The sequence below is a fragment of the Malaclemys terrapin genome, chromosome 21 (assembly GCF_027887155.1).
Source record: "Malaclemys terrapin pileata isolate rMalTer1 chromosome 21, rMalTer1.hap1, whole genome shotgun sequence".
NCBI lineage: Eukaryota > Metazoa > Chordata > Testudines > Emydidae > Malaclemys > Malaclemys terrapin.
The window spans coordinates 17527223-17553429 of record NC_071525.1 but is presented as its reverse complement, the minus strand read 5'-3'; the positions used below and the strand labels follow the sequence as shown (position 1 = coordinate 17553429).

Below are 26207 nucleotides of genomic sequence, written 5' to 3'. Positions count from 1 at the left end.
CGCTAGTTGTTACTCCTTGGCATGGACTAAAGGCAGCAGCTGAAACAAACAGTTTCAAACCATTCACAGATGCTGCTCGGTGGGGGACCCTTCTGTGTCATGGCTGGTGGGCAGCAGCAAGAGAGGGGGCACTTCTTTCCTTTCACTGAGGTTGTACTGTGATATATACTAAGGGTGCCTCCTTTAACTCAAATGGCTCCAGTCTCAATTCCCATTATGAGAGCTGCCAAGATAATGCAAGAGATTCTCCAAGAGAAAGAACTTGAGATACTCACCAAAGATCATTTCCACCAGAAACGCTTTAGAGAGAAAAAAAACAAGAAAGTTATTTGTTTCCATTGACTTCCTGTGTCATTGGGATGAGGCTGGTTAGCTCCTATTCCTGGCAGAAGCAGCTGAGGTGCTTGTGTCATGGCAAATTGTCCCAGAGCCCCTACTGACTTCTGCTGTAGCCCAGGGTGCTTGGCACCTTTTGAAATCGAGCCTCAGGCATCTGTACTTGAAACCCACAACTGTGAGACCCCCTAAATGAGTGACAACTTTTCCTCCTGTTGGACTAAATGCATAAGGGAAACGGCATAGTAAGCTAATGTCAGTCAGTGAAGGCCTCAATATGGGGATAGTTGAAATCCACCATTATTATTGAGTTGTTTTTTTTTTATAGCCTCTCTAATCTCTCTGAGCACTTCACAGTCGCTACCACTATCTTGGTCAGGTGGTTGGTTGTATATGAAATTACTATCCATAGAGATTCTATGGTTTGGTTCATTTAAGATTTTTACTTCATTTGACTCTGTTTTTTTCACATCTAGTGCCACTCCCTCACCAGCACGACCTGTTCTGTCCTTCCGATATAAGAAATAGTATTTTTCAATTCACCTCATACAAGGGCTGTAATGCAATCTCTTTTGTGTGAAAGTGCAACTTTCAAATGTAGATTTTATTTTAAAATAACTGCACTCAAAAACAAAACCATGTAAAACTTTAGAGCCTACAATTCCACTCAATCCTACTTTTTGTTCAGCCAATCGCTAAGACAAACAAGTTTGTTTTCATTTACGGGAGATAATGCTGCCCACTTCTTATTTACAGTGTCACCTGAAAGTGAGAGAGGTGTTCACATGGCATTTTTGTAGCCGGCACTGCAAGGTATTTACGTTTCAGATATGCTAAACATTCGTATGCCCCTTCATGCTTCAGCCACCATTCCAGAGGACATGCTTCCATGCTCATGACACTTGTTCAAAAAAAATAACGTGTTAATTAAATTTGTGACTGAACTCATTGTGGGAGATTGTATGTCTCCTGCTCTGTTTTACCCACATTCTACCATATATTTAATGTTATAGCAGTCTCAGATGATGACCCAGCACATGCTGTTTGTTTTAAGAACACTTACATTGCAGATTTGACAAAATGCAAAGAAGGTACCAATATGAGATTTCTAAAGATAGCAACAGCGCTCGACCCAAGGCTTAAGAATCTGAAGTGCCTTCCAAAATCTGAGAGGGACGAGGTGTGGAACATGTTGTTAGAAGTCTTAAAAGAACAACACTCAAATGTGAAAACTACAGAACCCGAACCACTCAAAAAGAAAATCTACCTTCTGTTGGTGGATCTGATTCAGGTGATGAAAATGAACGTGTCAGTCTGCATGTTGCTTTGGATCATTGTCGAGTAGAACCAGTCATCAGCGTGGAAGCATGTCCTCTGCTGTCAAGCTGTTCTATATAATCATTCCAAAGTAATTTTGAGTACTCACCCCTACAAGACCTTCAACTGGATCCACAACCGCCTGTAAGGAAATAGAGCAGGATCAAGAAGCTCCTTCTCCAATCACTTCAAGGTTGTGAATTCCTCCCAATGGCAATAGCGTTACCAGCCAGTTCTACACTAGGAGCGCTTTGCCAGTGCAGATCTACCAGTGTACTAGTGTGCTTTTGCTGGTATCGCCTATTCTCCTCTGAACGGGAAATGAGGCCCTGTCTACACTACAGAACCTGTGCCTGCATCGGCCCTAGGGGAGAGGATCCACATGCTGATATAAACTTTTTTACATCCCATAGAGATGGAGCTATGCCAGCAGAAGTCTGTATTGTAGACATGGCCCCAGAGAGTTCTGTGAAAGGAAACAGCCCCCCTATCCTTGCTTCACAGGGGTGAGTTTAACCTCCAGAATATGGACTATGGAAGCTTCCTTTCGTGACTCTGATCCCTCAAGATAAGAATTAGAGATGATCAACATTTTTCGTAATGAATTAAAAAAAAATTTTAGTTTTTTTTCCAGAAAACTAATTAATACTTTTTTAAACAAAAGTTTTACTTTTTTTTTTTCATTTACTTTCACCCCCTTTTTTTTCTTCTTTTCTGGAGCTCTTTGAAAAATTATAAAGGTGTAAATTTCAAAGAAAGATCGCATTTCAAAGAAAAATAGCATTTCAACTCTAATTGGAAATTGGACCGTGGGGAATGAAATGACAAAATTCAAAACTTGTTTTGGTTTTTATTTTCATTATTTTCATTGAAAAAAATCAGAAAAAATGGAAGAAACTTCTTTCATTAAAATTTTCATATTGAAACAAAATCTTTTTTTCATGAAAAATAAAAAATATATTAAGTGACAAATTTTCAACTTGCTCTGCATTTTTCTCATTTCAAAAATGACGAAGCATCCAGTTTCTAGCTTTCAAAAAAGATAAGAAACATATGAGGGGAGCTCAATGCAGAGCTGAGTGTAGTCACCACTTTTGGGAATGAAGTCTAAGTCATCTCTGCTTGAGCCCACGAAGAATGAGATCCCCTAGATCAAGGGTCTCAAACACGCGGCCCGCGGGCCGGGGCTCTTCTGTGCGGCCCGCCAAGCTCCCTGCGCCCCCACCCCTATGCCTATATCCAGGCCAGGGCTCCCTGAAGTGGCTGGCAGAATGTCCCTTCGGGCTGGGAGGGACAGGGGAGGAGGCAGAGGGCTCCTGCGTTGCCTCGCTTCAAGGTACCGCCCCCACCAGCTTCCATTGGCCAGGAACAGGGAACCGCGGCCAGTGGGAGGTACCTGGAGGAGCAGCAGCAGGGAGCCCTGTACCCACCCCTGCTCTCCCAGGGGCCGTGGTTCCGGCTGCTTCCTGGAGCTGAGCAGCGCAGGGCCAGGAGCCTGCCCTGGCCCCGATGCGCTCCGCTGCCACCCCGGCGCCACTCTAGCTAAGTGGCGCCAAGCCGGAGCTCGCAGCCCGCACCCCTCCTGTACCACAACCCCCTGCTCTGAGCACCCTGCCACATCGCACACCCATCCTGCATCCCAATTCCCTGCCCTGAGCCCCCTGGCACATCCGGCACCCCTCCTGCACCCCAACTTCTTGCTCTGAGCCCCCTGCCACACCCCACACTCCTCCTGCACTCCCTGCCCTGAGCCACCTGCTGCACCCTGCACCCCTCCTGTACCGCCTGGTGGCAGGGAAGGGGCAGCGTTGGGGTGGGGACTTTGGGAAATGGGGTGGAAAGGGGCGGGAAAGGGGTGGGACCTCATGGAAGGGGTGGAGTGGGGGCAGGGCCGGGGGCAGTGAGGTGGGGGTATCAGTGATGTGGCTCTCGAGCCAATGCACTAGTCCTCATGTGGCCCTCATGGTCATTTGAGTTTGACACCCCTGGACTAGAGTCTAAACAAACGAGGAAAACAAGATATCAGAATGACCTATGTATGAACAAAATGCAGCTGTTGCTCATTATTGTCTGTAACAAAAGGTATACATGCTTGCTGTAATTGTTTACCTGTGGAGAGACCTGTTTAGCTCTCTCCCTCTGCGCAATTGCTTGAGAAAATAAAGTATCTTACTTGTTGTACCCAAACAAAAAGTGAGAACTCTGTTATTCTCTGACACTGTCCATAGTGATACTATTATCCCCGCTCCAGATGTGCAGAATGACAGCATTTGTTGCCAATCACAGCTCCCAGTGTGTATGATCCTACTAGGCAGTGGTTCTTAACGTGGGTATAAAGAACAGGTCCCACGGAATCCCCACAAAATGGCTACTAGTAGAATAGAAGAATTGACACTGCAAAGGACATTTGGATTGATTCTGACACACCCTTTGGGATTTAGACACCTATTCCTTCGTCTCTTGCTCCAATCCTGGCAAATCTGTCCAGGCTATTCCAACTGACCACTGGCTTAGGGTCCAGGTTTGCTAAGAGCCACTGCAGGAATAGAAAACAGCCTGACAGCAAATCAAATTTGGAATACTCACCCCAGGACTGCTCCCAAGTACGTCCTCAGCAGTCTGTAAGGAAAAAGCTGGGAGTTATTTGATCCTACACTTTCTCCAGTATCATTAAAATATAGCTACTTCCCTCCCATTGTCCATAGGTTAACCACACCGTGTCAGGAGCACCTTGTCAGTACAGCTATCCCAGTGTACTAGTGCGATTTTCTGGGTGTAGGTTATACTAGCGCATTCTGAGCTAAATAATCGCTACAGGGAAAAGTACAGTTTTGCTACTATAACTGTGTCTGCACTAGGGGCTTTTGCCAGCAGAGCCTTGTCAGCCAAGGACCAAACATCTACACACCCCAGACCAGCACCGCTTTGCCAGGGAAGTCTGTAGTGTAGACATGTCTCCAGACAGCTCTGTGATGGGCAGCCTTCCCACTGCCCTTCTTTCTCAGTGCTGGGATTCACTTCCAGAGTTTGGGGATTTCCTTACTGCTCGGGATAAGAATTAGAGCTGATTGAAGTTTATCCACATGAATTTTTTTAAAGCAATTGTCAATTGTTTTTCAGCTTTTTGGACAAAATCAGAAATGAAAATGGTTTACAATTTCCTCATTTAAGCTTCCAACCCCCTTTCCTAGATTTTCACTCCATATTTCCCTTTGACTAGAGCTGTTTGAAAAAATGGTGTGGTTTAGGACATTTAGTACACAAAATAATTGCGTACGTCAACATTTTTGAAAGTGTTTTTTTTAAAGAAAAGCTGAAAATTTCCTGCCTTTACTTTCTCACTGAAAAAGTGGTTAAAACTGGGGGGAAACGGTGTGTGAAGAGAAATGGAGGATTAAGAACCAAAACTTTACCCATGTTCAGGGCCAGTGCTACCATTAAGGCAAACTAGGCAGTTGCCTAGGGAGCCAAGATTTGGGGGCGCCAAAAAGCTGGGGGTGAGCTGGGGTGGGGAGCTGCTGCACGGCTCCCCGGCGGGGGAGCTGCCGCGGGGGCGGCCCCTCAGGGCGGAGCGGGGGCGGGGAGCTGCCGCAGGGCTGGGGGGGCGCAAGGTGGAAGTTTCACCTAGGGCTTTCACTTCCCTCCCATTGTCCATAGCTTAACCACACCATGTCTACACCAGGAGCACACTGTCAGTACAGCTATCCCAGCGTACCAGTGCGCTTTTGTGGGTGCAGGTTATACTAGCGTATTCTGAACTATATAATCTATAGGGGCACAAGCAGAGTTTTGCTGCTATAACTGTGTCCCGGGGCTTTTGCCAGCGCAGCCGTGTCGGTCAGAGATCAAACATCTTCACACCCCAGACCGACACCGCTATGCCAGCAGAAGTCTGTAGTGTAGACAAGGCCTCAGATAGTCAACATTCCCACTGCCCTTCTTTCTCAGCGCTGGGATTAACCTCCAGAGTTTGGCAGTTTCCTTACTCCTCCAGATAAGAATTAGAACTGGTTGAAATTTTTCCAAATGAATTTATATAAATATATTGTCCATTGTTTTTCAAATTTTTTTCTTCTTTGGAGAAATTCAGAAGTGAAAAACGTTTGCAGGTTTTTTATTTATGATTCCCACCCCCCTTTTCGTTTCAGCAATTATGTCCCTTTTTTTGGAGGGGCTCGAAAAATGATGTGTGTTTTAGAAATTAAAAAATAATTGCGAGTTTCAACATTTTTTACAAATTTTTTTGGAACTTTGTTTTTTTAATGAAAAACTTAAAATTTTCCCCCTTTACTTTTCCACTGACAAGGGCGGGAGATCTAAAACCAAAGCTTTCCCCATGTTTTGGTTTTCATTCTTTGTGTTAAAAATCAGAAGAAATTGGAAGACACAAATTTTTCCACGAAACTTTTCATATTAACCAAAAAATGTATTTGGTTCACTAGAGCTGGTTGAAATTTTTTCATTCAAATAATTTTTTGACTTAAAAGTTGTTTTTCAGACAAGGTTTTGTAGAAAAAAAACCATTTAGATGAAAAATATGAAACTAAAAAAATTGGGTGAAAAATGTTGGTGATTTTGGTTTTCAAAAACTAAATATTTGTACTGAAACTTTCATAATGTGTTTTGAAAACCAAAACTGTATGGTTCTCTTTTTCAATTAAGAAACCAACAATATTCCCTGGGCTCTTTTTAAAACTAGAAGAAAAAGATGAATTTAGAAGCTCTTTTATTGAACTTTATTTCTCCTGAGGAGAGATGACGGTCTTTCCTGGACTCTCACGGAGGCTAGGAGGAGATTTTGAAAAACACAGTGAGCAGTTATGCACCCAGCACTCCTCGGGGGCAGTGTCGTTCAGTGGCTAGGTCACTGGATCATGAGTTAGGAGAGCTGTACAGGTGGTACTGTCATACAAATAATAATAACTGACTGCCCAGGTTACTCCAGCCAAACACCGGGCTCAAGATTGGGGCTTCTTAGAGACAGCACGATAATATAAGTGTTCCTGACAGCGAAGTAATTTCTGAATAGTCATTTGCAGGCACTAGGGATATCCCCACCATCTGACAAGAAATCAAACCAGAATGAATTGATCCTGCTCTTTCTGCATTATCATCCAAACAAAGCTAATTTCCGCCCAGTGCAGGCAGGAAACGTTGGTTTTAGAAACATTCCACCTCCCCATTATTCTTCCCATCAGAATTAATCGCTAGGATCTATGAGAACTGGATCTCTTTTATTTAGTCTGACATCCCATGGTGAGAAATAATATTCCTAGGTTTTAAGGCCAGAAGGGGTCATTAGAATCATCTAGACTGACCTCCTGCATAACAGACTCTACCCAGTGACTCCTGCATCTAGCCCATAACTTCTGTTTTATTTAGTGCATTATTTTTAAAAAGATCCCATCTAGATTTAAAGATTTTCAGGGATTAAGGCCACGTCTACACTCCCACTTATGTCAGAAAAACTTATGTCTCTCGGAAGTGTAAAATAAATACCCACCCCCCCCCCCGAGTGACAGACATTTCGCCAACATAAGCGGCAGTGTGCACAGCGGTATGTTGGTGGGAGAGCTTCTCCGGCTGACATCTCTACCGCCGCTCGTTTGGTGTGCTATAATTACAACAACAAGACAGATCTCTTCCATCGCCATAGAGCAGCTACATGACCTGTTACGGTGGCACACCTGCATTGGTACAACTGTGCCCCTGTAAGGTCTCTAGTGTAGACATAGCCAGAGACTCCACCACCTCCTAGATTAATCGTTCCAAAGGTAATTTAATACTGTTAAAAACTAGCACCTTCTTTCTTGATTCAATTTGTCTAGTTTCAGGTTTAGATGATTGGATCTTGTCTTCCTTTGTTTGATTAAAGAGCCATCTCCCATCAGAAATCTCTTTCCCCTGCAGTTAGGTGTATACCAGGATCAAGTCAACTCTTAACTCTCTCTGTGGTAAATTAGATTGCACTGCTTGTGTTTGCAGTCCCCAGGCTCTCTCAGTTAGCCTAACCTCTGACCCACCTCTGGAGGCCAATGGGCTTCCTATGTTTAATCTGGCTAATGTAAAAGCTCCAAAGGAGAGTAAATTCTGAATACTCACAGACAAATCACCTTCATGGCTTAAATCAGCCTAAAAGGAAAAAAAAAACTATTACTAAAACATTAATTCCTTGTTGCTGCTCTTTCTCTGGGAGCAGTGAAATGAAAATGATCTCCTGAAAGGAACTGGACTCAAAACATCTGCCAGTTGGGAAAGGGAGCCAGTGTGGTCTGGTAAAAAGGGAGCTGGGCTGGGAGACAAGAGCTCGGGGATCTGTTCTGGGCTCTGCTGCTGACTTTCCTGGTGAGTTTAGGTGAGTCACTTCCCCTCTCTGTGCCTTCCTTTCTTCTCTTTGCCTTCCTTCATTTAGTCTGATCGGTCGCAGCTAAATGCACCAGAATCACGTTACAGACTCTCAGAGTCAAGTGTCTTTGGAGAGCACCAGGAGCAGGGCTCAATGTGAATTTTTTTCTAGACTGACCTCCTGAATGACACAGGGCGAATCTCAGCCAATGATTCCTGCGTCTAGCCCATAACTTCTGTTCTATTTCAAGCATAACTTTCCTAAATATATCCCATCGAGATTTAAAGACTTTCGGTCACTAAGGCCATATCTACATTACCGTTTATGCTGGCAAAACTTATGTCACTCAGGGGTGTGAAAAATATACCACTGTGAGTGACATAAGTTTTGCCAGCAGAAACAGTAGTGTGCACAGAGCTATGTTGATGGGAGAGCTTGGACTCCCTGGGCTCTCTCAGCTAACCTAACCTCTGAATCCACCTCTGGAGGCCAAGGGGCTTCCTATGTTTAATCTGAATTAAGGCTAATGTAAAAGCTCCAAAGGAGAGTAAATTCTGAATACTCACAGACATTCTCTGTCTAAATCGTCTAGGAACCTACAGGAAAAAATCAAATTAGTAAAACATTAAATACTCGTTGCTGCTCTTTCTCCGGGAGCAGTGAAATGAAAATGATGTCCTGAAAGGAACTGGACTCAAACGTCTGCCGGTTGGGAAATGGGAGCCAGTGTGGTCTGGTAAAAAGGGAGCTGGGCTGGGAGACAACAGCTCGGGGATCTGTTCTGGGCTCTGCTGCTGACTTTCCCGGTGACTTTAAATGAGTTGCTTTCCCTCTCTGTGCCTTTCTTTCTTCACTTTGCCTTCCTTCATTTATTCTTATTGGTCACTGTTAAATGGGACTCCAACTGGCAGGGCTGTGCGCATGGGGGAGCAATCAGGGTCACAGCCCTCCCCCCCAATAATCATTGGGGTCACAAAACTTTTCTGGCGCAGGGCCACAGAGGCAGGGAATATCGAGTTCCTGCCAGGGCTGGGGCCGGGTGCAGGGAGGGGGGGCAGGAAGATCCTCCCAGGGCCAGAGAAGATTTCTGCCCCCAATGATTATTGGGGGGGAGGGGGACTGTGACCCTTATTGCCCCCCCCATGCACACACCCCTGCCAGTTGGAGTCATAGATACCAGCGTCGTGTCAGTATGGTGATCCCAGAGTACTACTGCACTTTTCTCAGTGTAGCTTATTCTAGCTGACTCCCAGTGAAATAATCTCTATGGCAAATGCACGGTTTTGCTGTTATGAATGTGTCTCCACAAGGGCAATTTGCCAAGGGTCACAGCCCTCCCCCCCAATAATCAAATATCTTCAGTTCCCAGACCGACACCACTTTGCCAGCTGAACTCTGTAGTGTAGAGACTACTCCAGACAGTTCTGTGATGGGCAACGTTCCCACTGCCCTTCTTTCTCAGTGCTGGGATTTATCTCTAGAGTTTGGCAATTTCCCTACTGCTCAGGAGAAGAATTCAAGCTGGTTAGAATTATTAAATTTTTTTTCTAGACTGACCCCCTAAATGACACAGAGCACAGAATCTCCTTTTCTGAAGATATCCCATCAAGATTTAAAGACTTTCAGTCATTAAGGCCGTATCTACACTACCATTTACATCGGCAAAATTGATGTGGCTCAGTGGTGTGAAAAAAATACCTCCTGAGTGACATACGTTTCGCCAGCACAAACAGTAGTGTGCACAGCGCTATGTTGGTGGGAGAGCTTCTCCCGCTGCTCGTTGGGGGTGGTTTAATTACGTGGATGGGAGAGCTCTCTCCCGTCAGCATAGAGTGGCTACATGAGATGTTACAGTGGCAGAGCTGCATTGGAACAGCCGTGCCGCTGTAAGGTCTCTGGCATATATGTAGCCAGAGACTCCACCACATCCTGGGTTAATCGTTCCAACGGTTAATTAATACTGCTAAAGGTTTTCACCTTCCCACTTGATTCAATTTGTCTAGCTTTAGCTTTAGACGATTGGATCTCGTCTTCCTTTGTTTGATTAAAGTGCCATCTGCCATCAGAAATCTCTTCCCCCCGCAGTTACGTGTATACCAGAATCAAGTCACCTCTTAACTATTTCTGTGGTAAATTAAATAGATTGTGCTTCTTGTCTTTGGACTCCCCAGGATCTCTCAGTTAGCCTAACCTCTGACCCACCTCTGGAGGCCAATGGGCTTCCTATGTTTAATCTGATTTAAAGGTCCCAAGCTAATGTAAAAGCTCCAAAGGAGAGTAAATTCTGAATACTCACAGAAACGCCCCCTCCAGATCCTCCATCAGCCTACAGGAAAAAAAGGAAGTTACTAAAACATTAATTATTTGTTGCTTCTCTTTCTCTGGGAGCAGTGAAGTGAAAATGATGTCCTGAAAGGAACTGGGCTCAAATGCCTGCTGGTTGGAAAATGGGAGCCAGTGTGGTCTGGTAAAAAGGGAGCTGGGCTGGGAGAGAAGAACTTGGGGATTTCTTCTGTTATTCCCTGTAAGCCAAGTCAGGATGAGCTCTACCCTGACATCTGGTGGTGAAATATGGCGAGTATGGAAAAGAACTCCAGGGGCTGATCTTGTTTGCATAGGCACACCCACTCGCCTGGCATGAAACAACAGCAACTGAAAATGGTTACTTCGGCTGGTGTGGGATCCCCAGTTTCTCTGTTATTGGGGCAGGGAGAATAAAGTTTTGTTACCCTGATTCTGTGAATCAAGGCCAGTGGAACTGTTGTATGACAGAAGGACTCACCATTACCTAAGTAGCACTTGCTTGACAAGGGGCATGGGTTACAAAACTTAGTGAATTGAGAGAGGTTGGGGGTGGGTATTTGTACTGGGTGGTGTGGGTGTCTTTTCTGAGCCTGAAAAACCAATTGTATCTCTTTTCTTGCCACTGTAGAATGTCAGAGCTAACTTTGATTCCATTAGGAGTCTAGATAGAGGCTGCTGAACTCATATGGGGCCACTAGTGCACCAGCACTGGGGCTCCCTTACTAAGAGCTGAAATCACAAAAGAGCTAAAGTTACCAAGAGCTGAGATCACTGAGGCTGTGTTAACTAGTGGGGGAACTTGAAGCTATATTGCTAAGTGGCTGGCAGAGTAGTTTGCGGAGACAGCTGGTGGAACAGCTAGCAGAGTGGAGCCTTGTGGGGTGGTTGGAGCACAGCGGAGCTGAGCAGGGCGGCTGGAGGAGCAGCTAGCAGAGTGGAGCCTTGTGGGAGTGGCCCAAGGGACAGCTGAAGTGGAGTGGAACTGAGCGGCGCACAGATTGGTGAGCAGAGCAGAGCAGCTGGCAGAGCAGTTTGTGGGACGGCAGGATCGGCTCACGGGACAGCTGGTGGAGTGGAGCGGCTCATGGTGAAGGCTGCGGTGGAACCCCATGGAGAGGCAGCCGGTCGGCCTCGGATCACGTAAGGTGCCCCTTAACACACTGCACGCCCCCCCTTGAACTCTGGGGCTGCACTGACCAGGGACAGAGACTTTGGGGGGTTGTTGGACTTTTGGGACTTTGGTGATTCTTGGGTTGCTGGACCCAAGAGACTTTGGGGTTGTTGAACTTTTGGGACTTTGGTGATTCTTGGGTTGCTGGTTTCAAGAACCAACGGGAAAGGACACAGCCCAATCTGCTGGGGTGGGTCTTCGCTCATAGTTTGGTCTATGAACTCTAGTTGTGGTGTTTTCCCAATTTAATGCTATGTCATTTACCTCATGTTATTAAACATTTTCTGCTACACCAAGGCTCTGTGCTTGCGAGAGGGGAAGTATTGCCTCTTCGAGGCGCCCAGGGTGTGTGTAAGATTTTCCCAGGTCACTCGGTGGGGGCTCGAGCTGGTTCTGTGTCACGCTGTTGGGAAGGGACCCCTATGTACTGAACCCGGCCCTTGCTGCTATCAACTGGCCTGGCAGAAGGGTTACATTCCCTCTCAGATGACATGTGGCAAAATTAATCTGATAGCGATGGAGTCAGCCTAGATATCCTTGATAAGATACAGTTTACAGTGAGTTCCTATGACTGTTGCCAAGAGCAGTGCATTCTGTGTCACTTTGGAAGGATCTCCTGTGAGATATTTAGTGGGTACCCAAAGGAATTGTGGAACACTTCATGCGTGTCCAGTGGACTTGTAGAAGAAGAGATCATCCTCCCATGAAGCCCCAATCAGGGCACAGCTGACCCTATAAGAGGGCTGGGCAGCAGGTGGCATTTCTAAATTGCCTTTGTAACATGGAAAAACTGCGGGAAATGCTCCTTGCTTGGTAACCTTTACCAGACAAGAAACCAGCTGGAGCAGGGTTGATTGACCTGATATGTATAAAGCTGCATGAGGTGAGGAGGGAATCACATGATATTTATGCTGTTGTCATTAAAGCTGCTATTACCAACTTTGTCGTTATTGAAGCTACCCGAGCCCTGTAAAATGAGGGGTATTTATTATGTGTATTACACACTGCTGACACTTCCATTTAGGTGACCTAGGCGGTCGCTTAGAGCACCAGGATTTGGGGGGGCGGCATTTTGCTGCCCTCGGTGGCAATTCGGCGGCAGGGGGTCCTTCCACGCTTTGGGTCTTCGGTGGCAATTCTGCGGCGGGTCCTTCACTCGCTCCGGGACCCACCGCCAAAGTGCCCCGTGTACCGGGAGTGTGGAAGGACCCTCCCACCGCAGAATTGCTGACGACAACTGGGAGCGCAGAAGGACCCCCGCTTAGGGCGCCAAAAACCCTGGCGCCGCTCTTGGTATTACGGTAACTTCTAGAGGCCCCCTCCTGACTATCCATTGACCAAATGGAGCTACAGACAATTTACATCATCTGGGGGACCTAGCCTCATCGACTCCAGTAGTTCTATGGACCATTTACAACAGCTTGGCCGTGCTCCTAAAATCATTCTACCCAATCCTGGAAACCTGTTCAGCCCCACACCAGGCTACCAGAAGTCAGGTCATGCAGTAACTTAAGAACTGCTGTTCTAGATGAGACCGATGGGCCAGTGTAGCCTGATATCCTGCCAGGTCTGAAACGGAGGAATGGGCCCTTTAGTCTGGTATCCTGCCCAAACATAGGCCAGTTTTGCAGTGCTGCCCTCATGGTGTGTCTGTGCAGCACCTGGCATAAGGGGCCCTGATTCCAGTTGGGTCCAGGTCTGTCCCTCGCTGTGTCTGTTGAACACACGGCACAGTAAATCCTCACCAGAGTGTGGGCAGGGACTGTCTCTCCTGTGTCAGGGCAGCGCCCAGCAAAACGGGGTCCTGATTTCAGATGGACCCTCTAAGTGCTACTGTAATACAAATAATAAGTACATCATCTCACCAATGGAGCTGCTCTGGTGCTCGCCAGGGAGAGGAGCCCTATGAGGAAAGCAGCCACGTACGACACCTTCATCTTTGCGTCTTTACTCTCTCTGGAGCGGAGTTGTTTCTGGTCTGGCACGCTCAGTGAGAGATGGCAAGGCTGAGCACTGTATTTATACTGTATGCTGGGCTGGGCACTGCACACCTGACTGTTCCAAGCCCAATAACGTGATTGCAGTGAGAGACAATTTCTTCCTTCTCCTCCCCTAGTCCCTCCCATTCCCCCTTCACCCCATCACATCCTCCTTCCCTCTTAATCATTGCTCCACCACACCCTGCTGTAGCCCAGACTTTCATACTCACTTTTTCATTCTGCAGCAGTCCCAGGTTTTTGAGACTCTAGAGAGGCTGAGCTAGGTCAGACCGTAGGAAACAAGTCACAACCCCAGGATTCGTTGGTCTGGAGCACACAGTTGAAAATGGGAAGTAGGTTCCTAAGTCGCCCGGGCACTTTGTGTTGATATAATTGAAGTGGTACAACTCCCCTAATGGTGTTGCTTATTACTATACGGAATTATTATGTAAGCTATGTCTACACTACTGCCTATGTCAGCAAAACGTATGTCGCTCAAGGGTGTGAATATTCCACCCCTGAGTGACATAAGTTACATTGACATAAGCGCTAGTGTGCACGGCGCTACATCAGTGGGAGAGTTTTTCCTCCTGACATAGCTTATGCTGCTCGCGGGAGTGGTTTTTTATGCTGGCAGGAGAGCTCTCTCCCGTCGGCATAGAGTGTCTTCACCACACATAAGTGTAGACATGGCCTAATTGTTCCTTCTCACTCCTGGAATAAGTGGTTTTATGAGACTGTGACGTTGCCATCTATATGTTTATGGAAATATGCTTATGAGTGTAAATATAACATAACTGAAGTATACTTTGGGCTAGATATGCCATGTAACGTATCTTTGCAAAGGTTATGATCTACTGAATATATTCATCCTATTTGTAGGCATGTATCCTTTTTATATCTGAAGTTAGGAGTGTTGGCTCTATGCTTGTATTTGAAGTGTTTGCTGTAAGGGAGGTTTGGCCAACATATTGTGAAGGGACAATTCAAGTATTGGGTGTACTTAAATAACAATGAACTTGGAGAGACATCAATCCACATCTGAGCTTTCCTGGCAACGTTCAACCTAATATGTAAATAATGGCATCAGCCTGCAAAAAGCTGAATCATTCATGGACATGTGACTTGCCCAGGTAGCTACAAACTCCATCTTGTTGTTGTGATTTTGCACAAAAGAACAAAGGGGTTTCTGTCCACAAGAAAGAGAATATAAAAGGCCCTGGAAGCCTCTCCATTTTTGTCTTCAGCTGGCTCAAGAGATGGTCTCTCCACCCCAAAGAGATGCCTGAAAGAAACTGGAAAAAAAGGACTGTAACTACGGGGGTGTAAGTGATTGCTGGACCCAGGCCATAAACTACAATGTTAGCCTCAAAAGGATTGTACCTGAGATAACATCTAGGGTGAGAAGTTAGTATTTGTAACTAGATCCTTAGTGTATTAAGTTAGCCTTGCATATTTTTTTTTATTTTGCTTGGTAACTTACTTTGTTCTGTCTGTTATTACTTGAAACCACTTAAATCCTACTTTTTATACTTAATGAAATCACCTTTGTTTATTAAAAAGAAGAACAGGAGTACTTGTGGCACCTTAGAGACTAACAAATTTATTAGAGCATAAGCTTTCGTGGACTACAGCCCACTTCTTCGGATGCATATAGAATGGAACATATAATGAGGAGATATATATACACACATACAGAGAGCATAAACAGGTGGGAGTTGTCTTACTAACTCTGAGAGGCCAATTAATTAAGAGAAAAAAAAAAAAAACTTTTGAAGTGATAATCAAGCTAGCCGAGTACAGACAGTGTGATAAGAAGTGTGAGAGTACTTACAAGGGGAGATAGTCAACGTTTGTAATGGCTCAGCCATTCCCAGTCCTTATTCAAACCGGAGTTGATTGTGTCTAGTTTGCATATCAATTCTAGCTCTGCAGTCTCTCTTTGGAGTCTGTTTTTGAAGTTTTTCTGTTGTAATATAGCCACCCGCAGGTCTGTCACTGAATGACCAGACAGGTTAAAGTGTTCTCCCACTGGTTTTTGAGTATTTTGATTCCTGATGTCAGATTTGTGTCCATTAATTCTTTTGCGTAGAGACTGTCCGGTTTGGCCAATGTACATGGCAGAGGGGCATTGCTGGCACATGATGGCATAGATCACATTGGTAGATGTGCAGGTGAACGAGCCCCTGATGGTATGGCTGATGTGATTAGGTCCTATGATGATGTCACTTGAATAGATATGTGGACAGAGTTGGCATCGGGGTTTGTTACAAGGATAGGTTCCTGGGTTAGTGGTTTTGTTCAGTGATGTGTGGTTGCTGGTGAGTATTTGCTTTAGGTTGGGGGGTTGTCTGTAAGCGAGGACAGGTCTGTCTCCCAAGATCTGTGAGAGTAAAGGATCATCTTTCAGGACAGGTCTGTCTCCCAAGATCTGTGAGAGTAAAGGATCATCTTTCTCTGATCCCACTGAGGATTACCTAAAGAAACTACACCATCTGCTAAAAAAACTCCCTGACAAAGCACAGGAACAAATCCGTACAGACACATGCCTAGAACCCCGACCAGGGGTATTCTATTTGCTACCCAAGATCCATAAACCTGGATATCCTGGACGCCCCATCATCTCAGGCATTGGCACCCTAACATCAGGCTTGTCTGGTTATGTAGACTCTGTCCTAAGACCCTACGCTACCAGCACTCCCAGCTATCTTCGAGACACCACTGACTTCCTGAGGAAACTACAATCCATCGGTGATCTTCCAGAAAACACCATCCTGGCCACTATGGACGTAGAAGCCCTCTACACCAATATTCCACACAAAGATGGACTACAAGCTATCAGGAACAGTATCCCTGATAATGTCACAGCTAACCTGGTGGCTGAACTTTGTGATTTTGTCCTCACCCACAACTATTTCACATTTGGGGACAATATATACCTTCAAGTCAGCGGCACTGCTATGGGTACCCGCATGGCCCCACAATATGCCAACATTTTATGGCTGACTTAGAACAACGCTTCCTTAGCTCTCGTCCCCTAACGCCCCTACTCTACTTGCGCTACATTGATGACATCTTCATCATCTGGACCCATGGAAAAGAAGCCCTTGAGGAATTTCACCATGATTTCAATAATTTCCATCCCACCATCAACCTCAGCCTAGATCAATCCACACAAGCGGTCCATTTCCTGGACACTACTGTGCTAATAAGCGATGGTCACATCAATACCACCCTATACCGGAAACCTACTGACCGCTACACTTACCTACATGCCTCCAGCTTCCATCCAGGACACACCACACGATCCATTGTCTACAGCCAAGCTCTAAGATATAACCGCATTTGCTCCAATCCCTCGGATAGAGACAAGCACCTACAAGATCTCTATCAAGCATTCTTAAAACTACAATACCCACCTGCTGAAGTGAAAAAACAGATTGACAGAGCCAGACGAGTACCCAGAAGTCACCTCCTACAAGACAGGCCCAACAAAGAAAATAACAGAACACCACTAGCTGTCACCTTCAGCCCCCAACTAAAACCTCTCCAGCGCATCATCAGAGATCTACAACCTATCCTGAAAGATGATCCTTTACTCTCACAGATCTTGGGAGACAGACCTGTCCTCGCTTACAGACAACCCCCCAACCTAAAGCAAATACTCACCAGCAACCACACATCACTGAACAAAACCACTAACCCAGGAACCTATCCTTGTAACAAACCCCGATGCCAACTCTGTCCACATATCTATTCAAGTGACATCATCATAGGACCTAATCACATCAGCCATACCATCAGGGGCTCGTTCACCTGCACATCTACCAATGTGATCTATGCCATCATGTGCCAGCAATGCCCCTCTGCCATGTACATTGGCCAAACCGGACAGTCTCTACGCAAAAGAATTAATGGACACAAATCTGACATCAGGAATCAAAATACTCAAAAACCAGTGGGAGAACACTTTAACCTGTCTGGTCATTCAGTGACAGACCTGCGGGTGGCTATATTACAACAGAAAAACTTCAAAAACAGACTCCAAAGAGAGACTGCAGAGCTAGAATTGATATGCAAACTAGACACAATCAACTCCGGTTTGAATAAGGACTGGGAATGGCTGAGCCATTACAAACGTTGACTATCTCCCCTTGTAAGTACTCTCACACTTCTTATCACACTGTCTGTACTCGGCTAGCTTGATTATCACTTCAAAAGTTTTTTTTTTTTTTTCTCTTAATTAATTGGCCTCTCAGAGTTAGTAAGACAACTCCCACCTGTTTATGCTCTCTGTATGTGTGTATATATATCTCCTCATTATATGTTCCATTCTATATGCATCCGAAGAAGTGGGCTGTAGTCCACGAAAGCTTATGCTCTAATACATTTGTTAGTCTCTAAGGTGCCACAAGTACTCCTGTTCTTCTTTTTGCGGATACAGACTAACACGGCTGTTACTCTGAAACTTTGTTTATTAATTAACCCAGAGTAAGTGATTAATACTTGGGGGAGCAAACAGCGGTGCATATGTCTCTATCAGTGTTACAGAGGGTAGACAATTTATGAGTTTATCTTGTATAAACTTTATACAGAGTAAAACAGATTTATTTGGGGTTTGGATCCCATTGGTAGCTGGATGTCTGGGTGCTGGAGACAGGAGCGCTTCTTAATCTGTTTTCAGTTAAGTCTGCAGCTTTGGGGGCGTGATTCAGATCCTGGGTCTGTGTTGCAGCAGGGTAGCGTGTCTGGCTCAAGAAGGCAGGGTTCTGGAGGCCCAAACTGGCAGAGAAAACGGGCTCAGAGGTAGTCTCAGCACATCAGGAGACAGTCCCAAGGGGGTCTCTGTGACCGAACCCATCACAGTGGCGTAGTCGGCAGGATCTATGCACAGCTGATTGCTTTGAGATACTGGTAGTGATATTAAGTGAGTTTTGAGTGTGGTGGCTGGAGAACAAAGAAAGTGGTTACTGGTTTATTATTTTCTGTTTGTTTATTTCTGGTAAGTGAAATTAACACAAAAAATCAGGAAAATGACTACCAGTGAGGCAGCTAGAAAACTAGAGCTGGCCAGAGTGGAAGCGGAACAGAAGGCAAAGGCCCGTGAGTTTCAAATGAGGCTAAAAAGAAGCAGAGGCAGCCAGGGAGGAAGCTGCTCACAAAAGAACAATGGACTTAAAAGACAAAGAAATTGAGGCACAGAAGCTGCCCAGGAGGAGAAGGAAAGAGAGATGCAATATGCTCAGGAGGAGAAGGAAAGAGAGAGGCAGCTAGCCCTGGAGTTAAAAGACAGAGAAATAGAGGCCCAAATTGAGACCCAGAAGCATGAACTGGCTGTAATGGAGTGGAAGAGACAGAAACCTTCAGCAGCTGGCTGTGCTTCCCCCAAAATCCACAAATGGGAACAATTCTGGCCGCAGGATGATGAATCCAGTGATATTGCTGAATATTTCATCACCTTTGAGAGACTGTGCACTCTCCATGCGATTCCTGAAGATCAAAAATGACTACCTGAGTTGCAAACTTGACTGGGAGAGCTCTGGACATATTCAATAAGATGCCTATTGCTGATTCTTCAAACTATGGTAAATTTAAGGAACTGGTTTTGAAACAGTTTCAGATTACACCTGCAACCTACAGGGTTAAATTCAGGAGTCTTAAGAGGGGATCTGGATTAAGTAATGTGGCCTATTGAAATGAAATGAGAGATTTGTTAGACAAGTGGGTGAGGGGAAAAGGCATTACAAGCTTTGAAGTAATATGTGATTTGGTTACTCAGGAACGGTTCCTGAATATGTGCAGTGGTGATGTAAAACAGTATTTGTGGGAGAAAAAGGTGGGCGCAGTGGGGGAATTAGCTGAGTTTGCACACTCTTACGAGCAGTCACAAGCTGCAATTAAACAAACCACTGGCAGAGGGAAACCACTTGTCCCAAGTCTCCTGTACAAGCAGAGGAGCCCAAGAGGTGCTCTCATTGTAAGTCCACTGAGCCGCTGAGAACTAAATGTCCAAGGCTAGGTGGGAACAGGCAGCAAGTAACACATGAATCTGCTGCTTCTCAGAGCACAGGGGTATCCCGGGCTACTGCCTCTTTCCACACAGGATTTATAAAGGTTGCTTCTACACAGCCAAGCAGGGAGCATATGCATGCTGTTAAGTGTCATGGCAAAGTGCTCCAAGGATGGAGAGACACTAGTGCAGAAATTTCTGTGCTCAGGAGGGACCTGATCCAGGAGAAGGAGTTGTTACCAGGAAAAATGGCAGAATTAGATCAGCTGGGAGGTTACAAAGTCCTTGCACCTTTAGCTAAGGAACACATGGACACTGGTGATTAGCAGGCTGAACTGACTGTTGCAGCGGTGGCACACATTTTAGCACCGCTTCTACTGGGGAATAATTTTTTTGATGTGGCAGAATCTGCCCCAGGGTTTGTTATCAGGAAGAAGGAATCTTGTCCTGAAAATCCCAGAGGGGAGGGTAAAGTCACAAGTGCTGCTGGGGGAATAGGAGAGTGTTTCTTTAATTCCTCGGTAGCAGCAATGATGGTGGTAACCAGTTCCTACAGCCCTGGGGCTCAAGGCAGGTCCCTGCAGGAAGGGCTGGATAGAGCCAGCTCCTGTCCTGTGATCGTCTCCTTGGAGGAGGGGAATGTTCCTCCTTGTAACATGGAGGCCGTCCCAGCTGCTGACCGCCAGGAAGTTGCAGGTCAGCATGGGACAGGTCGTGCCATGGGGTGCACAGAGACATGTATCCCAGAGATGTAAGTTGGGGTCTCTTCCCACCACAGTGGTCACCAAGGGCACTGTACCTGGAAGCAAGCCCAACCTGAGGGAAAGGGGGGGATTGTGCTAGCCAGTGAAGGGTCTGTCATAGCTGGTAGCTGTGAAACCACAGCTGGATCAGGGTCACCTTCCCTTTTCGGGGACACAGGGGTGTCTGCATCAGAGGGGAGCCCAGAGAGGAAAGTCCAGAAGGAAGGTGAGGGGGGACAGGAGGGTCTGCCCACCTTTTGTATGGAGGCTTTTCCTCAGGAGGACAGTGAAGGATCTGCATTTAAATGCCAGACCCCTCACCTGTGGGTCAGGTTTTAAGGGATCAGATCTCCTGGAGGGGAGAGTTCTCCCAGCTGCCATTTTGGGAACAGAGAGTGGGGTAACGGAGGGGATCTTACTGATCCAAAGCACTCCATTAAAAATGTTGTTCCTGCTACGCTTGTAAAAGATAACACTTTGCATTTGGGAAGCTTCACAAGGGAGTGGGGTCCAATCCAACAAAATTTCAGAGGGTGGGGCCGAGGGCAGGCATGGTTGCTGTGAACCCTTTCTTCACCAAAACCTCAAACACATGCCTGAATTGAGAGCCTTCTCCAGAAGGGCAGGAGAATCTGTGTCTGAGCCCCCATCATGGTACACAAAGGGATTAAAATATACAGTGGACAGTGGGCAAGCCGGACTGTGTAAACGGAATCTGTCCATCATAAAATGGCAGTCAAGACAAAGGAATTAATACTGTAGAAAGGTCACGGGGCCACGTGCCACATTACCCATCCCCTGGCTCAGGCCCAGCTCCCATCCAGCTCTCCCTGGGGCTCCCACAGGCCCCCGCCCCGGGCAACGAGCAACGGGTCACCACAACTCCCCACTGCCCTTCCCTGCCATGCAGCAGGCAGCCAGCAGGGGCAGGGGCAGGGGCCGGGGCAGGGGCAGGGACAGCCCTGCTCAGAGCATGTCTAGCTCGGGGGCTGCAGAGGAGGCAGCAGGAGCGGTGGGCAGGCGGTGCCAAGTGCCTCAGTGTGGATCTGGTACAATGACCCAGGAGACTGGACTGTACCAGAGCCCCTTACCCCTGGGCATCTGCTGAGGGTCCAGAAGGGGCAAGCAGGGTCCCATTCACTCAGGACGTGTCCATGGAAGGCCATGAAATCCTCGGTGTGAAGAGGGCAGAATGTGCGTCATCCACAGGCTGCATCCGGATCTGGTTTCCCTTCCTGGCCGGGTCACCTGCTGAGTCACCTGCAGAGTTCCCTGAAACTGAGCGAGAGGGAAGGACAGAACCGAGCTGTGAAACGTGTCAAGGGATTTCGCTCCTACCCACCTGAGAGCTCTGAGGAACTGCACCCGGACACTAACTCATCTGTGTCCAGGCAGGTATCAAACCGCTCCCTTCTGGGGAATGCAGGACATTGCTCTTGGAAAGGAGACAGTCTCACTGCTCCCATAGGTGATGTTTCTGGGCTGCTGCAGCTCCTGGGGTGCGAGATGCCCCTTCCCGCTCGGCTGCTGTTCAATGGGGGAGGTATTAATTGGGGAAGTCTCACCCCAGCCTGCCAGGGCCCCATAACCCTCGCCATGCCCGGAATCCCCCTGCAGCACTGGCTGTGATGTTCCTAGGCTTGCAGCTCTACATCACCCTGCGCCTTCAGGCTCTGACCTCCAGGGCAGCGTGCCAGGTGGGCAACCCCAGAGAGACAGACCCCACGACCTTCCCTCTCATGGCAAATTTCAGCAATTTCAGCTTCTGCCCCAAATGGGAACCAAGCCGGGTTTAGAGGTAGCGACTCCTCCCGGCAGTGCAATCACCGTTCCCCACACAGCTCTGGCAGCCGGGCCTGCTCCTGATCACAGCTGGGGTTAGACACCGGGAGAGTCAGGCACTGGCAGTGCCAGGGATATGTTTGGACCCTGCAGTGCTGGCAGGGGCTGGGCTGGCGCCCGGCATCGGCAGTGCTGAGGAAGAGCGTTAGGGCAAGAGCAAGAGGCACCGTGAGCATCTGGCCCGGCACCCACCATTGAGCAATGGCTAGACCCAGTCTCCAGAAACTCGTCCTGGATTCCAATCACCTGGTCCCTGCAGCCCGGTCTGTGCCGGCCTCTCTTGGGCTGAGGGAGCTGAAGGCTGCAGCACGCTGGCTATGGGAAGCTCAAGCCTCTGCTGCCCTTCGCCCCCATCCATCTGACCTCGCACCTGGGCAGGGCAGGGAGACCGCACTGACCTCGCCGATCACAGAGCTTCTGGCGCTGAGCAGAGAGCGGGCGTCTGCCCTCAGCCCACGGAGGGGCCCCTCACTCTCACGGACCCCATCTGCCCTATCTGGGCAGCCTGGGGAGGGGAACCTGGATATCTGAGTCTGGGGCTCTGTCTGCTCCCACTTTGTGCACCGTTAGTGACAAGAGGACCGAGGGTTTGTGTCTGGGGGGAAGCAGGAATTCTCTACAATGTTTTTCTGGATGAGATGCCTGGCAGGGACTGACAGGTCTAGGGCTGCTACCCAGAGGGTGCCAAAGGGTTAAACAGCTGGCTGTGGGGCAGAGCAGGAGACTGAGGGGTTTGTGTCACTGTCTGGGGTGGGAGGAACGGGTTGTTAAAGGACAGGCAGAAACCTCAGCCCCCACCGATCTCACTTACCGCCTCAATAATACACAGATCTTATTAGCCACTGAACACCCCAATCACCCCTCACTGGGACACAGACCACCCCCCAAGCACCCATACCCCAAGCACCCTTTTACTGAAAAACCGATCATCCCATTCACCTACCCCTCTAATGGAGCTATTGCTGCAGGCTGGCTGGCTGCAGATGGAGGCCTCAGTTCATGCTCCACTCACGCTTTCAAGGTTCTCTCAGCAGCCCTGAAGGGGAGGCCGGGGGGTTACAATCCCCTCGTGGGACCCCAGGTTGGGACCCTGTGAGTCAGCCCAGCGGGGTCCGTCCTTCCTAGGTTGACACCCAACAATATTACTGCAGAAAGGTCGCGGGGCCACATTACCCATCCCCTGGCTCAGGCCCAGCTCCCATCCAACTCTCCCTGGAAATCCCACAGCCCCCCAAGGCAGCAAGCAACGGGTCACCACAACTCCCCACTGCTCTTCCCTGCCATTCAGCGGGCAGCCAGCAGGGGCGGGGCAGGGACAGCCCTGCTCAGAGCACATCTAGCTCGGGGGCTACAGAGGAGGCAGGTGGCACCAAGTGCCTCAGTGTGCATCTGGACAATGACCCGGGAGACACCGCGAGTCCATGGGGCAGAGTAGCCCCCAGGTCCTGGACTGTACTGGAGCCCCCTACCACTGGGCATCTGCTGAGAGTGCAGAAGGGGCGAGTAGGGCCCCATTTGCTCAGGACGTGTCCGTGGGAGGCCGTGAAATCCTCTGTGTGAAGGGGGCAAAACGTGCGTCACCCACAGGCTGCGTGCATATCTGGGTTCCCATCATGGCCTGGTCACCTGCTGAGTCATCTGCAGAATTCCCTGGAACCGAGCGAGAGGGAGGGGCAGAACCGAGCTGTGTAACATGCCAAGGGATTTCGCTCCTACTCCCCTGAGAGCTCTGAGGAACTGCACCCGGACACTCTAACTCATCCATGTCCAGACAGTTATCAAACCACTCCCTTCTGGGGAATGCGGGACATTGCGCTTGGAAAGGAGATGGTCTCACTGATCCCATACGCGACGTTTCCGGGCTGCTGCAGCTCGCGGGGTGGGAGATGCCCCTTCCCTCTCGGCTGCTGTGCAGGGGAGGTATAAACTGGGGGTGGCAGATTATTGCTTAAAATCGCCCCCCCCCCTTTTTTTTTTCCAATATACACACAAATTCCTTTGTTGATTGCAGGAAAACAGAGGAATTACCCCCATGCTTTCCTGTGTTTTTGGTTTATAGGCAGGCCAGCTTTTACTGGCTTCTACTTTTTAATGGTTTAGGGGAAATTATTCCATTGTTTAGTTATTAAATGTTTGAGGTGGTGTACCTCAGTTTTTATTAAAGTTTAGTATTAAAGATATTATGAAGCTTTATTATACCACTTCTCCACCAAAAATGTTATGCTTATAAGAAGCAGACAGGATCTTTTTCAGGGGAAAAGACAATACGCTGCATTTAGTGAAGATACAACAATTAGCATATGCATTCAATCACACACACACACACAAGTCAAAACCGTAGTTACCAGGTCAGAGTCTGGATCAACCTAGTGGCCAGCTAGGTTGATCACGGGTAGGGAGGAACCGGGTTCTGTTGGTCGCGACACGATGCTCCGGCGAAGTCTTGGCAGGACGAACCCAAAGGTTCCTGGCAAGGCCCCGTGTTTATATGGTGAATTCTTTTATTGGGATTAATGAGTTTTGCACCGTTATGCTGTAATCAATGGTTGTTTTGATGAGTGCTTGTTTTTTGGGTTTTTTAATTATTCTTTATTTTGTTTTTTTATTACTTTTTTAGGGAGTTGTTTTATGCTTGTTTTGATTACAGTTATTTTGTTTTCATTGATAGGTACCGGTTTTATTTTTAGAGTTCTTAATTTGCCTTTTCTGATATTTTAGTAGGGGCGTGTTGCAGCCTCCTGGCGCCCTTGCGTTTGTCTCCGGTTCCTTCCTTTTACATCTGGTTCAGCGACGGCCTTGACAGTTATTTTTTAACACACGTTCCTTATTCACACACAAAGCAGAATTAATTTACACAGAACATTTTGAACAGGAACATCAAGTTGCAATGCAAAAGAAAAAACAATCATGGCATTCTTTTACTTACTTTAAAATGCTAAACCTGCAACAAAGTGGTGACCCTCAAAGGTCTGTTACTGCCTTGAAATTAGCTCAAATACGGAATTATACAAAATACAAATATGAACTCCTCCTACTACACAATCACACCTCACTGAGACACAGATCATTCAGCAACCCCAACCCAGTCACCTCTCACTGAGACAAAGATTCCCTAATCACCTCTCACCGAGAAACAGACACCCCCAGCTGCACCTCACCCCAATAACACTTTACTCAGAGAACCCCCCCCAAAACCGCCTGCCACCTCAATCACCCCTCACTGAGACACTGACCCCCCGGCCACCCCACCCCAATCACCCTTGTACTGCAAAAAAAATCATCCCATTCACCAGCCCTCTGAGAAATATACCTCCCAACCGGGCCCTACCCTGTCACACAGTGAGAGGCAGTCCCTGCCCCAGCTGAGATCAGGCCCCGTTGTGCTAGGTGCTGTACAAACACCCCTCCGTATCTCTCCTCCCACATACAGCACCTCCTCACCCTGCCTCTGTCTGTTGTGGCCCCTGAGCTCTCGGAGTTGCTACCTCAGGTGATAGCAGCTCTCACTCCCCCAGACAGCCTCTCTCAGGGTGTTCACACAGGCAGCAGGACGGGGGTGCTGGGCCCTGTAACACGCCTCGCTGGGGGTCTGGGCAGGGCCTGCAGCTGGGGTCTCGGGGGAATGGAGCAGCAGGAGGCTGAATGGCCTGAGCTGATGGAGCAGGCGTGAGGCCTGCAGCAGGAGCTGGCTCCAGTCCTTGGTGATAAGGGGGCAGAAAATGCGTCATCCACAGGCTGCGTGCAGATCTGAGTTCCCCTCATGTCCGGGTCACCTGCTGAATCATCTGCCAAGTTCCCTGGAACTGAGCGAGAGGGTGGGACAGAACCCAGCTGTGTAAAGTGCTAAGGGATCTTCCCCTAATCCCCCATGAGAGATCTAAGGAACTGCACCCAGACACTCTAACCCATCCGTGTCCAGGCAGCTATCAAACCGCTCCCTTCTGGGGAATGCAGAACATTGTGTTTGGAATGGAGACGGTCTCACTGCTCCCATAGGTGATGTTTCTGGGCTGCTGCAGCTCCCGGGGTGAGAGATGCCCCTTCTGCTCTGCTGCTGTGCAGGTTCTTGTTGGGTAGAGCCGACCCTCTCCTCCTGCCATTGTCACGGCTCCTCTCCAGGCCTCGGCAGTCTTTGGGGATGATAATCTTGCCCAGTGTC

General features: G+C 47.8%; 3 long non-coding RNA genes across 4 annotated transcripts; all 3 read right to left on the bottom strand.

The window, feature by feature from the left end:
• Positions 1-274: 274 nt before the first annotated feature.
• Positions 275-4286, bottom strand: LOC128827017 (uncharacterized). The gene is made up of 3 exons (XR_008442925.1): positions 4240-4286; positions 1763-1795; positions 275-299 (listed from the first exon to the last, which is right to left on the bottom strand). It is a non-coding gene; the product is annotated as an uncharacterized LOC128827017 (long non-coding RNA).
• Positions 4287-8561: 4275 nt separating this feature from the next.
• On the bottom strand, positions 8562-13461 carry LOC128827451 (uncharacterized). Its single transcript, XR_008442959.1, has 3 exons — positions 13340-13461; positions 10296-10325; positions 8562-8595 (listed from the first exon to the last, which is right to left on the bottom strand). It is a non-coding gene; the product is annotated as an uncharacterized LOC128827451 (long non-coding RNA).
• A 4280-nt stretch (positions 13462-17741) lies between these two features.
• LOC128827446 (uncharacterized) lies at positions 17742-23294 on the bottom strand. 2 transcript variants are annotated; one of them, XR_008442957.1, is made up of 4 exons: positions 22992-23294; positions 21298-21484; positions 18815-18943; positions 17742-18400 (listed from the first exon to the last, which is right to left on the bottom strand). It is a non-coding gene; the product is annotated as an uncharacterized LOC128827446 (long non-coding RNA). The 2 variants fall into 2 exon arrangements; XR_008442956.1 differs by having other exon boundaries at positions 17742-18943.
• Between the last annotated feature and the right edge of the window lie 2913 nt (positions 23295-26207).